At 43.4% G+C, this 12,352-nt stretch overlaps 1 protein-coding gene across 9 annotated transcripts in view; it reads right to left on the reverse strand.

The window, feature by feature from the left end:
- The window catches only part of SCML4 (Scm polycomb group protein like 4), a 136,581-nt gene that overhangs the window by 72,811 nt on the left and 51,418 nt on the right, over window positions 1–12,352 (reverse strand). For 4 of the 9 annotated variants that reach the window (XR_016395158.1, XM_089921903.1, XM_022553729.3 and 1 more), the window contains exon 2: window positions 8,552–8,622. The exons of 4 other annotated variants lie outside the window; for them this stretch is intronic. The gene's annotated coding sequence lies outside the window, so the exon portion shown is untranslated. The remainder of the gene's footprint in view (window positions 1–8,551; window positions 8,623–12,352) is intronic. One more of the 9 variants, XM_089921900.1, reaches the window with a different exon arrangement.

Raw genomic sequence — 12,352 nt, forward strand, 5'->3', positions numbered from 1 at the left:
ATACGAAGTACTGGTTAGTGGTTGGGGAGATACTTGGAGATAGGGAGTCTTCCCACAGTCTCCTCAATTCACCATACCTGAATGATTATGTATTTCATCCATCAATCAGGAAGATGCTGTTCCCCAATTCCTTGTTACAAATATATACCATTTTAACACAAAAATAAATCCAATTTTAAGTAATGGGACAGAGAGCTGTTAAAAACTGAATAGTCTATTTTAACCATGGGGGAGTCTCAAAATGTCTTCTTGGAATAATTTTACAGAGTTGGAGGAAAGCATCTACAAAATGATTCTTTCAATAACAGATCCAACTTCCTGCACAGAGGAATTCCTGGTGTGGTTCAACCGCTGGCAGGCAGGCTGTGCTGTAGTGGAGAGGGTCCCCCATGAGTGCGGCACTCCAGGTGGGGTACAGCAGCAGTGGCTCCGAGGATGAGGCTGAGGCTGGGGCCCGGGGCCGGCCGGGGACTGGAGGCCGCAGTCGGGGCCAGAGCCCCTTTCCCAGCCAGAAGTTGCCAGTACCCGACAGTGTACTGGACAGGTTCCCGGGCACCGAGGAGTGGTCTGAGGATGGTAGCGCAAAACACGGGGGCCGGGTGCTCACCTTTCCCCACGAGCGGGGCAACTGGGCCGCCCACGTCTATGTAACATGTGAGTAATGCGTGAGAGGCACGTGGCTGACACTGACAGGTGCCCCTTATGGGAGGAAGCTGGCCCCAACCAGGAGGAAGAAGCCAGAAACCTTTGACATTGGTGGTGCGAAAGAGATTAACTCAACAGAGAGAGAACAAGTTTCAAGAACTAGGGGATTTTTCTGTTAACTTCGTTTCAGGTTTTCTGGTTTTTGTTTTTATACTGGGGTGTAGTTGATTAACAATGTTGTGTTAGTTTCAGGTGTACAGCAAAGTGATTCAGTTATACATATACATGTATCTATTCTTTTCAAATTCTTTTCCCATTTAGGTTGTTATATAATATTGAGCAGAGCTCCCTGTGATATACAGTTGTTTTGAATTCATTGCCTGAAATATTTTTTACTAATCCTGTGTATAATGTTCTCCCCGCTCATGAGGATGTGACCAAGGGAGGGTCTAGGGCAGAGTGTCAAGGCCATCCCAGACTGCAGCTGTAGCTGGTACTTTATTTCGAAGAGGGCTGTAGGTGTGCTGGCCTCCAATCCCACCCCACCCTAGCCCTAATGAGTGAGTGGCAGGCAAAATGCCCAGGCTTCAGAGTCTGACCTCACTCCACTACCCACTACTCTGTGTGCCCTTTAGTAAGTTGCTGACTTCTCAGAGCCTCAGTTCCCTGATCTCTAAAATGGGGATAGTAGTAATACCTATCCTCTAGGACTTTTGTGAAGATTAAATCAGATAATCTATGTCAAGTTCTTAGCACGATACACAGAGAACGTAGTGGCTCTTATTATTTTGTGTTAGATCAGGTAGTCTCTTGGAACCTCCATTTCCCCATCCACAGAATGAGAAGGATTCTCTATATTGCCTATTCCATAGGGCACTTGGGCAAATCGAGTAACTTATTAGGTGTGAGCAGACTATTAACCATGCAACTCTAGTCACATGTTTGGTTAAAAAAAATGAATAATCTGTGAACATACAGTGGTGGTCCTTGTTGTGTTCTTTGTCTTTATGAACAATTAGGAGCATTCTAAATGTCTATCAGGAGATTCTAAATGTCTAATAAGTGTCTGATTAAAGAAATAACTGTTTCTGATTATGGGTTACTGTGGAGCTGTAATCATGAGCTTGATTTATGTAATGAGAGGAAGGCTGTCCAACATGTGGTGTTATATGGAGAAAGCCAATCCAAGAACTGGTATGCCCTCATCGTTTTTAACAAATAAGATATATACATTAGTACATGCACTGAGGAAAGGCTGGGGAAATAGACATCACATTTGACAGCCTTTATCTCTAGGGTAGTGTCTTGAAAGTGGGCTGTATGTGCCTGGGGAAGGGATCAAGATGATCCATTAGAGAGAAAAGTATTAAAACCTTTTTATGTATTTCTCTTTATCTCATCTTTTAAAATTTCTGTTGTTCCAAGCGTACATTTTATAACACATAATTTTGCAGTGTAGCACATGTTTGAAATTTATAAATAAATACACATTTATTGCGGGTAAAAAAAACAGATCAAGACACTTTGGAAAAGATGGCGGCAAAACTGGAGGGTCCCCAAGGTCTCCCTTTCCAAAACTAAGACATGAACAACAACAACAAAAAGTAAAAATAGCAAAGATCAATACTGAAAATAAAGAAAGGTCCCAATCTTGGACTGCAATGGAAACAAAACAGATGGAAATTTTTTAGGGAAAACAAAACTACGGATGATAGACAATCACAATTTATCAAATATTTAAGGAAAAGGTCAAAACTAATAGCAAAGTAAAATACTCAAAGATATATTAAGAGGCTGTCATCAAGCATAAAGAGCCTCTCTGTGTCTTAAGAAACTTCCTTTAAGAATGAACAACAACAGGGCTTCCCTGGTGGCGCAGTGGTTGAGAGTCTGCCTGCCGATGCAGAGGACACGGGTTCGTGCCCCGGTCTGGGAGGATCCCACATGCCGCAGAGCGGCTGGGCCCATGAGCCATGGCCGCTGAGCCTGTGCGTCCGGGGCCTGTGCTCCGCAACGGGAGAGGCCACAGCAGTGAGAGGCCCGCGTACCGCAAAAAAAAAAAAAAAAAAAAAAAAAAAAAAAAGAATGAACAACAACAAAAAAATCCTAAAAAAAATACACTCAGCAGCAAAGGGAAAAATCTATAAGCATTTAGGCAGAACAAACAGATCATTTACAATAGGAAAAATAAACAGGCTAGCTGTCTTCAGCTCCATTAGCCAGAAGATAATGGAATCACTATGGTGGCCATTTTTCCAGATATTTATCGTTGCCACACTTTCTCCCATCACAGGGCCTTTGCCTACAATGCTCTTTCCTCCTGCTCTGGCTTAGTCCCCTCATTCTTCATCAATTAGCTCAAGGAAACTTACCCTGAGTTCTCATTAGGGTTCCCTAAGCTTAGAGTTCCTCAGCTGTGACTACTGCATGTAAAGCATCCACAATGGAACTTGGACAAGAGAAGCAGATGGGAACATGAAAATTATACCACCTGCTGTGCCTCTGATCTAGCAGTCACCTTTCTTCTGCCAGCATCCATAACACTGGGGTAGGCTAACCTGTCTGCTTGCAGAGGATAAAATTTCAGACCCTTCTCTGTTCTTTATATAGACTTAATAAGAAGTGGAAGGAGTCACATGAAGAAAATAATAGTTTTTGAAATTCTACTTATGCCTTAAAAATAAGATGAATAAATTAAAAGATTAATCTATCATTGGACAGATGGATATTTTAAGAATATAATTTTTACCTAAATTATATTTACCTAAAAAATATAATTTTACCTATTAAATTAAAAGATTAATCTATCATTGGACAGATGGATATTTTAAGAATATAATTTTTACCTAAATTATTCTATAAATTAAGTGTAATCTCATTAAAAATCCAAACTGATTTTAAGAAAAGAAAGACAAAACAAAGGCCAGCAGGACAGACTTGCCCTTCTGGTTCTTAAAATGTGTTATAAAACTATAACAATGGCAGTATTATGGTACAGAAATAAGCGATCAGATTAATGGAAAAGTTAGTCCAGAAATTAAATGTATATTAAGTTTCCATTTGTTTGAAATTTAGGATCATTTCATATCAATGCAGACAGCTCAATAAATAATTTGTGGACAACTGGCACTTAGAAATCAATGAAGTTTTAACTATATGTCAGCAAGATAAATCCTAGAGATATCTAAGACTAAAATATACAAAAATAAAAGAAACATTAAGAAGTGCTAGAGACAATATAAGTCAACATTTTTATACTCTTGGGATGGGGATGGACTTTCTAAGTATGATGGAAAACTCAGGAAGTGGACATGGAAAGACTGACGGACATGACCACAAATGCTTTCATACAGCAAAAGTACAATCATGAATAAGGTTGAAAATAAATGAAAATCTGAGGAAACTATTTGCTACATATGGAACCAACAGAAGGTTAATACAAAGAACTCCTTCAAATTATTAAAATAAAAATTAACACTCCAATAGAAAAATAGGCAAAGGACACAGACAACTCACAAAAGGCAGGGGGTGTGTTAGAGAAGGCAAGAAAAAAAAAAGAAGAAAGAAAAGGAAGGAAGGAAGGGAGGGAGGGAGGAAAGAGAGAGGAGAGAAATAAATGATCAATTATTACAAGAAAAGATTCTAAACTTCACTGGTAACCTTCCAAAAAGTAAATTGAGATATCATTTGACACTTATCAGATTGATAAATGTGAATAACCCTGATAATACTCCATGTTGGCAAGGGGGTAGAGCAAATTCCCATTTACTGTTGGTAGAAGTAGAAATTGGTTAAATTTTCTGGAGGACAATCTGAAAATCACTTACAAGCTTTATACGTGCACACACTTCCTAATCTAGCTATATCACTCCTAAGGATTTATCCTAAGAAGATAATCTGGGAAGAACACAAAGATAGATGGCCAAGGATATTCTTCAAACATTGTTTATGATAGTAAAACACTGAAAGCAATCAAAATGCCCCTCTCAAAGCAGCCTTCGTTTAGTAAATTATTTCACATTCATAAAATGGAATACTCTGTAATTTGTGTGTATATACATACATACCTATATACATGCATTTATAAAGATTGCAAAATAGCATTTATGGTATGATTCTATTCATATCTCTTTTACATATACAGATAGAGATAAATCTGCATGCGTTTAGGCATAGAAAGAAGTCTGAGAAAGATAATCATCAGAAAGGCTGATGGTAGTTGCTCTGGGCAGAAAAATATGGAAAGATGATTTTGCTTTCTTCTTTGTGCCATTTTGCATTATTTGAATTTTTAAACCATAGGCAGAAAAATAGTATAAAGGGAAAATAAACAATGAGTGAATAACTCTCACTCTCTGGAAGTTTCTATTGGAAATTTGTGCTTCTTTAGATGGCCTTTCATTTTCTTGTTTTCTAATGGTTTTGGCTCCTAAGCCACAGAACTTCACTGGCCACTGCTTTAACATCTCAAATAAATTGTAACAAAAAGGCAAAAGACTTTAATAATACAGAGAAAGTTGTTTCAGAGCTAAGAATGTCCATAAACAGATGGTGGACAGGGGTGCTTTGCTGGGCTCCTGAGAGAACCAGGTCACTGCGTTTACTGGCCTTGATACCACCTCCCTGCAGGCACTTCCACCCAGTTGGCAGCTGGGTTACTGCCCTTCCCCCAAAGATTTCCACTCATCTCCAAAGACCTTCAAAAGACCTCAAGTGCTGTCCAAGGACATCCTAGCCATGGGCACATAATTTGATACAACCAACTATATAAATCATTTGAGAACTGTCAAAATCCCGAGGTATATATGATACCTCTGAATTTCTCTGCTTTCAGTTGTGGACTTGAGTAAATACAGACTGCCTCAGTTCACTTCGGAATTGGAAGCCATCTTAGAGCAAAGAGCTTTAGTAAACATTAAAAGATTCTGTCCTTAGAACAACCTAACATTCAAGTCTCTAAATCTCCAAGTTATAACCTTTAAGTGGTTGTCAAATCCTGACAACGTATTAAATCAAGTGATTTGCTGCTGGTTTTCAAAGTCTCCCTCTTCTTATCAAAAAAAGGCTTGGCTAGAAATATTATAGCTGAAGCCAAGAGAAACTAAGATCTGGTCCATGAATTTGGGGATGACAGTTTACCTGCTTGCCTTGCAGATCTAATACACATAAATCAAGATCCTGACTAATGGTACTTCATCAAGGTAAAGAACAAGGAGTTACCAAATTCAAAGCACACACCAGTCCCATGGGGCCATTGAGTCACCTAATTCAATCCTGAGGCATGTGTTCATGTATCCATGCATTCATTCACTGTTTCATTTATTAATACATCCAAGAAATATCTGTTGAATATGAAGTGAGTGTCAAGTATTGTGCATAGGCACTTGGATTACAGACAAGAATAAATAAAATACATCTCCCTAAGATATGCACTATGGAGAAGCAGACAAGTAAGGAGGCAATAATAATATGTGAGGTAGATGGTATAACAAAGGTTTCCTATGAAATGCTATGAGAACATCAAGGAGAAAAGAAATCATTTCTTTTAACAGGGTTGGAAAGAGTGGAGGCAGGAGAAGCACAAAAAGGTGACATCAGAGCTAGGATTTTCCAGGCAGAGCAAGCTAAACGCACAGCGCTGGCGATAGAGCAGGTACGTTCAGGGATGTTTGGCAGTGCATGGAGAAGGGATGGGCCAGCCAGACCGGAAGCAGGACCAATGGCTTTCCGTTGTTTCTAAAAGCATTGAGACGAGGTACGTACAAGGCTCTCTAGCCTCCTAATGGACTCGGGATTATTTCCTTCTATTAACTGCATGGGATGGGTTTCTGACCTTGGTGTCAGTCATGCTCTCTCTCACTGTCATTTTAAAAGTACAACCAGAAGAAAACCCTCAGAATAGAAGAAAATATTTGCAAATGAAGGGATTAATCTCCAAAATATACAAACAGCTCATGCAGCTCAATATCAAAAGAAACAAACAACCCAATGAAAAAACAGGTGGAAGGCCTAAATAGACATTTCTCCAAAGAAGACATACAGATGACCAACAAACACATGAAAATGCTCAACATCACTAATTGTTAGAGAAATGCAAATCAAAACTACAACGAGGTATCACCTCACACTAGTCAGAATGGCCATCATCAAAAAATCTACAAACAATAAATGTTAGAGAGGATGTGGAGAAAAGGGAACCCTCCTACACTGTTGGTGGGAATGTAAATTGGTACAGCCACTATGGACAACAGTATGGAAGTTCCTCAAAAAACTAAAAATAGAATTACCATATGACCCAGCAATCCCACTACTGGGCATATATCTGGAGAAAACTATAATTCAAAAAGATACATGACCACAATATTCATTGCAGCACTATTTACAACAGCCAGGACATGGAAGCAACCTAAATGTCCATCAACAGAGGAATGGATAAAGAAGATGTGGTACATATATAGAATAAAATATTACTCAGCCATAAAAAAGAACAAAATAGTGCCATTTGCAGAGACGTGGATAGACATAGGGACTGTCATACAGAGTGAAGTAAGTCAGAAAGAGAAAAAAAAATATCGTATAATATTGCTTATATGTGGAACCTAGAAAAATGGTACAGATAAACCTATTTTCAGGGCAGGAATAGAAAGGCAGACGTAGAGGACGGACGTGTGGACACGGGGGGAAGGGGAGGGTGGGATGAATTGGGAGATTGGGATGGACAAATATACACTACTATATATAAAATAGATAACTAATGAGAATCTATGGTACAGCACAGGGAACTCTAATCAATGCTCTTGTGGTCACCTAAACGGGAAGGAAATCTAAAAACGAGGGGATATATGTATACATATAACTGATTCACTTTGTTGTACAGCAGAAACTGACACAACATTGTAAAGCAACTGTACTCCAATAAAAATTAATTAAAAAAAAAAAGTACAACCAGAATCTTATTTTCTCTTGTTCTGGGGGCACCATGTTGCATTCACCATAAGCCAGAGTCTCTAGCACCATTCTTTTTTTTTTTTTTCCTTCGGTACGCGAGCCTCTCACTGTTGTGGCCTCTCCCGTTGCGGAGCACAGGCTCCGGACGCGCAGGCTCAGCGGCCATGGCTCACGGGCCCAGCGCTCCGCGGCATGTGGGATCTTCCCGGACCGGGGCACGAACCCGTGTCCCCTGCATCAGCAGACGGACTCTCAACCACTGCGCCACCAGGAAAGCCCTCTAGCATCATTCTTTTGCCAGCAGCCTCGTACGTACCCTAATACCCACGGCTCCCCAGGCTGCTTAGTTCTGTATGTGAGGTAGTTTCAAGCAATTAGGATGTGCCTTGGCATCTATCTAAAATTCAACCACTCTCCAAGGTGACCCAAGCCCTCCTGCTTCAGGGACCTTCCCTTCTCCACACACTGATCTCTCCCTTCTCTCAACTCCTTCACCACCTATTGCCTGTGCCGCCAGTTTCAGCAGGCACTGATTAAATGATGGTTTATACAGTTCTCATTGCAAGCACGTAAGTGATTTCTGTCCATCCCTGGAGGCCCAGGGTCATGTTTCTTTCATTTGTCACTATGCTCTTCACGGCACCTGGTGCAATGTTGCCCCCACAGAGTGCACCTGGCACCTGTGGCAATACCATTCGCCTTGGAGTCCGCCATCTCACCGAGGCTCCCGGCCCACAGCTGGTGTCAGAGCTGTGCATTCATGTTTTCATTTTGGCTAGAAATATATGAACATAATAGAATACTTTGCTGGTCAATGAAAGCTTCATACCATAAGAAGAGGGACAGCAATATAATCTGTTGAATGGAGAAAAAGAATTCCCTTAATATATATTTTTCCCCAACTCTGTCACAAAAATTGGGCCAACAGAAGCCCAAACCAGCACTCATGTGTACTCACCCCTGGCACTCACTTTCTGCTCTCTGCTACTATTTTCCACTGGGAATAAAACCAAGACTCCTTAGAGGTAGCTGAGGACAGAGAAAGGCCAGAATTAGCTGGGAACATCTTATTATTACCAGACAAGGATGACTTTAAGACTATCACGGGTGGTGCTAAGAGGACAAAGAAGCAAGTTGTAACAATTTATGAATCAACCATAATAATAACAATGGTAATATAGTGAATTGAAATAATTGTTTGTGAAAGGCTATGAGTTCTTTATGATACTCAGAAGACTAAGCTAAGGTGCCCCAAACTCTTATTTGTAATTGTTTTAATACAACAGAAGGGAGAATAGAATAAAATATAATTTATTTATCCACTGATTGCATACTGATATGCCCTTGTCTTTCCACGTCTAAATACACATGGGTGAGTACACAGAAATTATAAATAGGCTAGCTTATTCTGGAAAAATAGCAACTGACCCAGGAATGAAAAGGACTAGTTAGCCCCAGTTGTGCCGCATAATAACCAGGTAGAAAGTGGGTTCAAGAGAACGTTGAAGGCGATGAATCTGTTCAGTGTCTTTAGAGGGGTTCTAATGTGCAGACTTACCCCCTCAGTCCCCAGAGATGAAGCTTCTAGATGTGCATAGTAAGTGTGTGGAGACTTCAAGGTGCAGGCGCCTCCTTCTGCACAGAGCTCCCAGCTCTGCTGCTGGGTAGGCGCAAAGGCTTCCCGCCTCCTTGTAACTGGCCATCGGCTGAGAGGGTAGATTCTAAAGCCTGTCACATCCATTCCACCCCTGGCTGAACTCATAAGAGCCCCTCCCTCACTGATTCTGCAACCTTCCCTGCATCAAGTAAGGGTGCAGCAGCCAGGGTGATAGAGAGCAAAAATTCATGTATTTAAGGGGAAGGAGAAAAGATACATGAAGGAAGAGTCTCGAAGTGGGGAAATACCCATTCCAATCTGCAGGGTTTGGAAAAACGTTAGAACATTTGAAAGCATGAGAGACAGGCACACCACAGAGGTATGAATTATTTACTGCCTGGGCAGCTGCTTGGCGGTACCCTCAATCAGCTATTTTCTGGGTCCTGCCAGTACCCTCAGCTGGCACAGGAAGAAGAGAAAGCTGCTTCTAACTCCAGCACTGCCATCTGGCCTAGAGCTGCTCCTCAGAAGGTAAACTTCAGAGGACAAGGGAAAGCAGAGGCCAGACCCCAGAGGGACTGGTTGCCACCTCCTTGTTTCAAATGTTCACCCCTTTTTTAAAAATCCAGTCCCCCACACTGACAGGCCTCCCCCCTCAGGTGATGTCCTTAGAGAAGACAGCCCTTGGGAGATTCCATGGGCCAGTCCTGGCCGGCCTCCCTCTGCTCCGCCCCTTATACTGCACAGCAGTTCTCTACACCAGGGGCCTGGTCCCCAAAGCTGTTTTCCAAGCTTTCCATGACAGCTGGCTGCTGGCTGAGTTTGCTCAATGGGAAGTGCAGGTCTGAGTTTGAAGGTGGCTGTAGGCGTGGGTGAAGCCCAGGCTCTGTCACCCACTGCCTCTGCTTTGCTGGGTCTCCGCCAGGAGCTGCCTCTCCTCTGAGGCTCTAGCTCCCACTGGGCAGGCCCACATGGTCCCACGCTCTGCTGGGTGGCCTGGCCCTGCCTCCTGCCACACCACCTCGTCCCTCTGCCCCTCTAGCCTACAGTGGCTCACCTCCAGGGCCCGTGGCTAATGGTCCAGCCTCCTGTGTTGGCTCTTCCATCACTGTGCCACCATTTCCCTGCATTACATGCCCAGCGCCTTAAATACTAAAGAGGTTTCCTAGTTAGACCCCGACAAACTGACATGGAAAGGCAGGTCAGTTCATGACCGGGCAGAACTTTGTAAGAAAGCCTCCTTTGGGAATTTCCCATCTTTCCTGCTACCTCCAAGAATGGAGTCTGTCTCTCTGTGGCCACACCTGGAGCTCTGCATACATGCAAACCCATGGGTTGTGAGCAGGAACCTGGAGGAGGGAGGAGATAGAATGCTTTCTGCCATTGCTGTGGTCAGCAGAATCGTGGCTAAGAAAAATAAGAGCAGATGACTTTCAAGATAAATGTTTAAGTTTACATAGTAGCATGGATAGCATGCTATCATATGGTAGGTGAGGAAGAGACACATACGAATATATACACTCACACATATATACACTTATATATGCATAAAATGCCTCAGGAAGGGTTTAAAAATGGCAGCAGTCATCTCTTGGAGGTTGGCGGTGGGAGGATGGGGATTTTTCTCTGCATACTGTTTTCTACCTTTTGTATTTTGTGTCTATTCAAAAATAAAAATAACAAACAAATAAATGAGCTCATCCACAATCTCTTACTCCAGAGAAGAATGAATGAGTGGCTCTACCATCTGCAGCCATTGATGAGCCAGGGCCATCTGCACTAGCATGTACGGGGTAGGATGGGCCAGGTGCCCTGGACCCTGCAAGCACCGCAAATCACAAGCCAATATGTGGGTGCTATGCTCATTGGGAGCCATGGTTGTGTGCATTTGTACTGACCAGGACAACTAATAACCCCAATGACCTGACTGACTGGACCAGCAATTGTTTCAACGGGCATTCATAGGCCATAAGGCATAGTATTAGGTGCTAGTGGAAATGACCCCAGATTTAGGGCGCTAGCCTCTAGTCCCGGCTCTGCTCCTAACAGGTAGAGACATAAAGACCACTCAAACTCTCCCAGCCCCCACCCTCTAATCTGTGCAGGTTTTGATCTTTAAACTCCCTGAAGAACAAAGCTGACAGATACCTCCAGTAAGAAGACAACAAGCCCTTGTTCAATCCAGACAGTTTCTCACTTTACATTGAAGCACCAGCGAGAAGAGCACCAGCGCCCCCGTGTCCCTTGTCCCATAGGACAACACAGAAATAAAAAGGGCCAGATGACTGCACCCTGTTGCTGAGGAGCCCTCACGCTGCAGGAAGCAGATTTAGAGGCTGCAGCTGCACCCCCAGGGAGAGCCAGGCGAAGGCCTCGCCCAGGAGGCAATGGGAGACTGCCCCATGACGGCCCCTGGGCAGATAGGGAGGTGAGTGGCAAGCGGCCTGCTAGCAGCTCCTCACAGGCCTCCTACACGCTTGTGGTCTGGGAGCATCACAGGGGCTCTGCCAAGACTCACATCAGCTTGGTTGAGCCTTGCCTGGTGGCCTACATGGAGACGTGCCAAGTCCCCAGGGTGCCATGGCTGAGCCGGTCCCCATACTCCCCTCCAGCCTTCAAGAAGCTAAGCACCGAGGAGGGGAGAAGAGATATTTGTACACGATATGGCAGGAGGACGGTTCTGAGGCAACTTGTGCCCTTAGGATGAGGACCAAAGGGTCCAGGATGCTCAGAGAGAAGAGGTCCGTGGGGCTGAGATTCTTGGGGCTGCAGAACAACCAAGGGGAAGTCAAAGCATGGGGCCTGCTAACCTCTCTCCACCTCACCCTCCGCAGGTCCTTGCAGCCTGGCACTCCCCGAGGGGCCCACCCTCCCCTTTGTTACTGAACCGAGAGGACACCCAAACTGAAGGGGGTCCCCTGATGCAGCCCTGGAATTTTGCCCTATTACCTACTCGTAGCTCATTTCAGGCGGCTTTCCTGGGCTTGAACACAGTGGTGAAACTGATCCGCTTCCAGTCTGACTGAAGGGTAGCAGGAGAACTCAAGGTGAGTGAGTTGAATCACAAGCCCCTTCAGAAGCCCCTAAGGTGGTGCCCTGACTCACAGCTTCCTCCAAGGTCGGAGTCAGAGAAGTGCCATCACTTGATCTTTGCCCAGCTTT

Source organism: Delphinapterus leucas, chromosome 12, assembly GCF_059928025.1.
Source record: "Delphinapterus leucas isolate spDelLeu-1000000601 "Yukka" chromosome 12, BTC_Dleu_Yukka2, whole genome shotgun sequence".
Classification (NCBI taxonomy): Eukaryota; Metazoa; Chordata; class Mammalia; order Artiodactyla; family Monodontidae; genus Delphinapterus; species Delphinapterus leucas.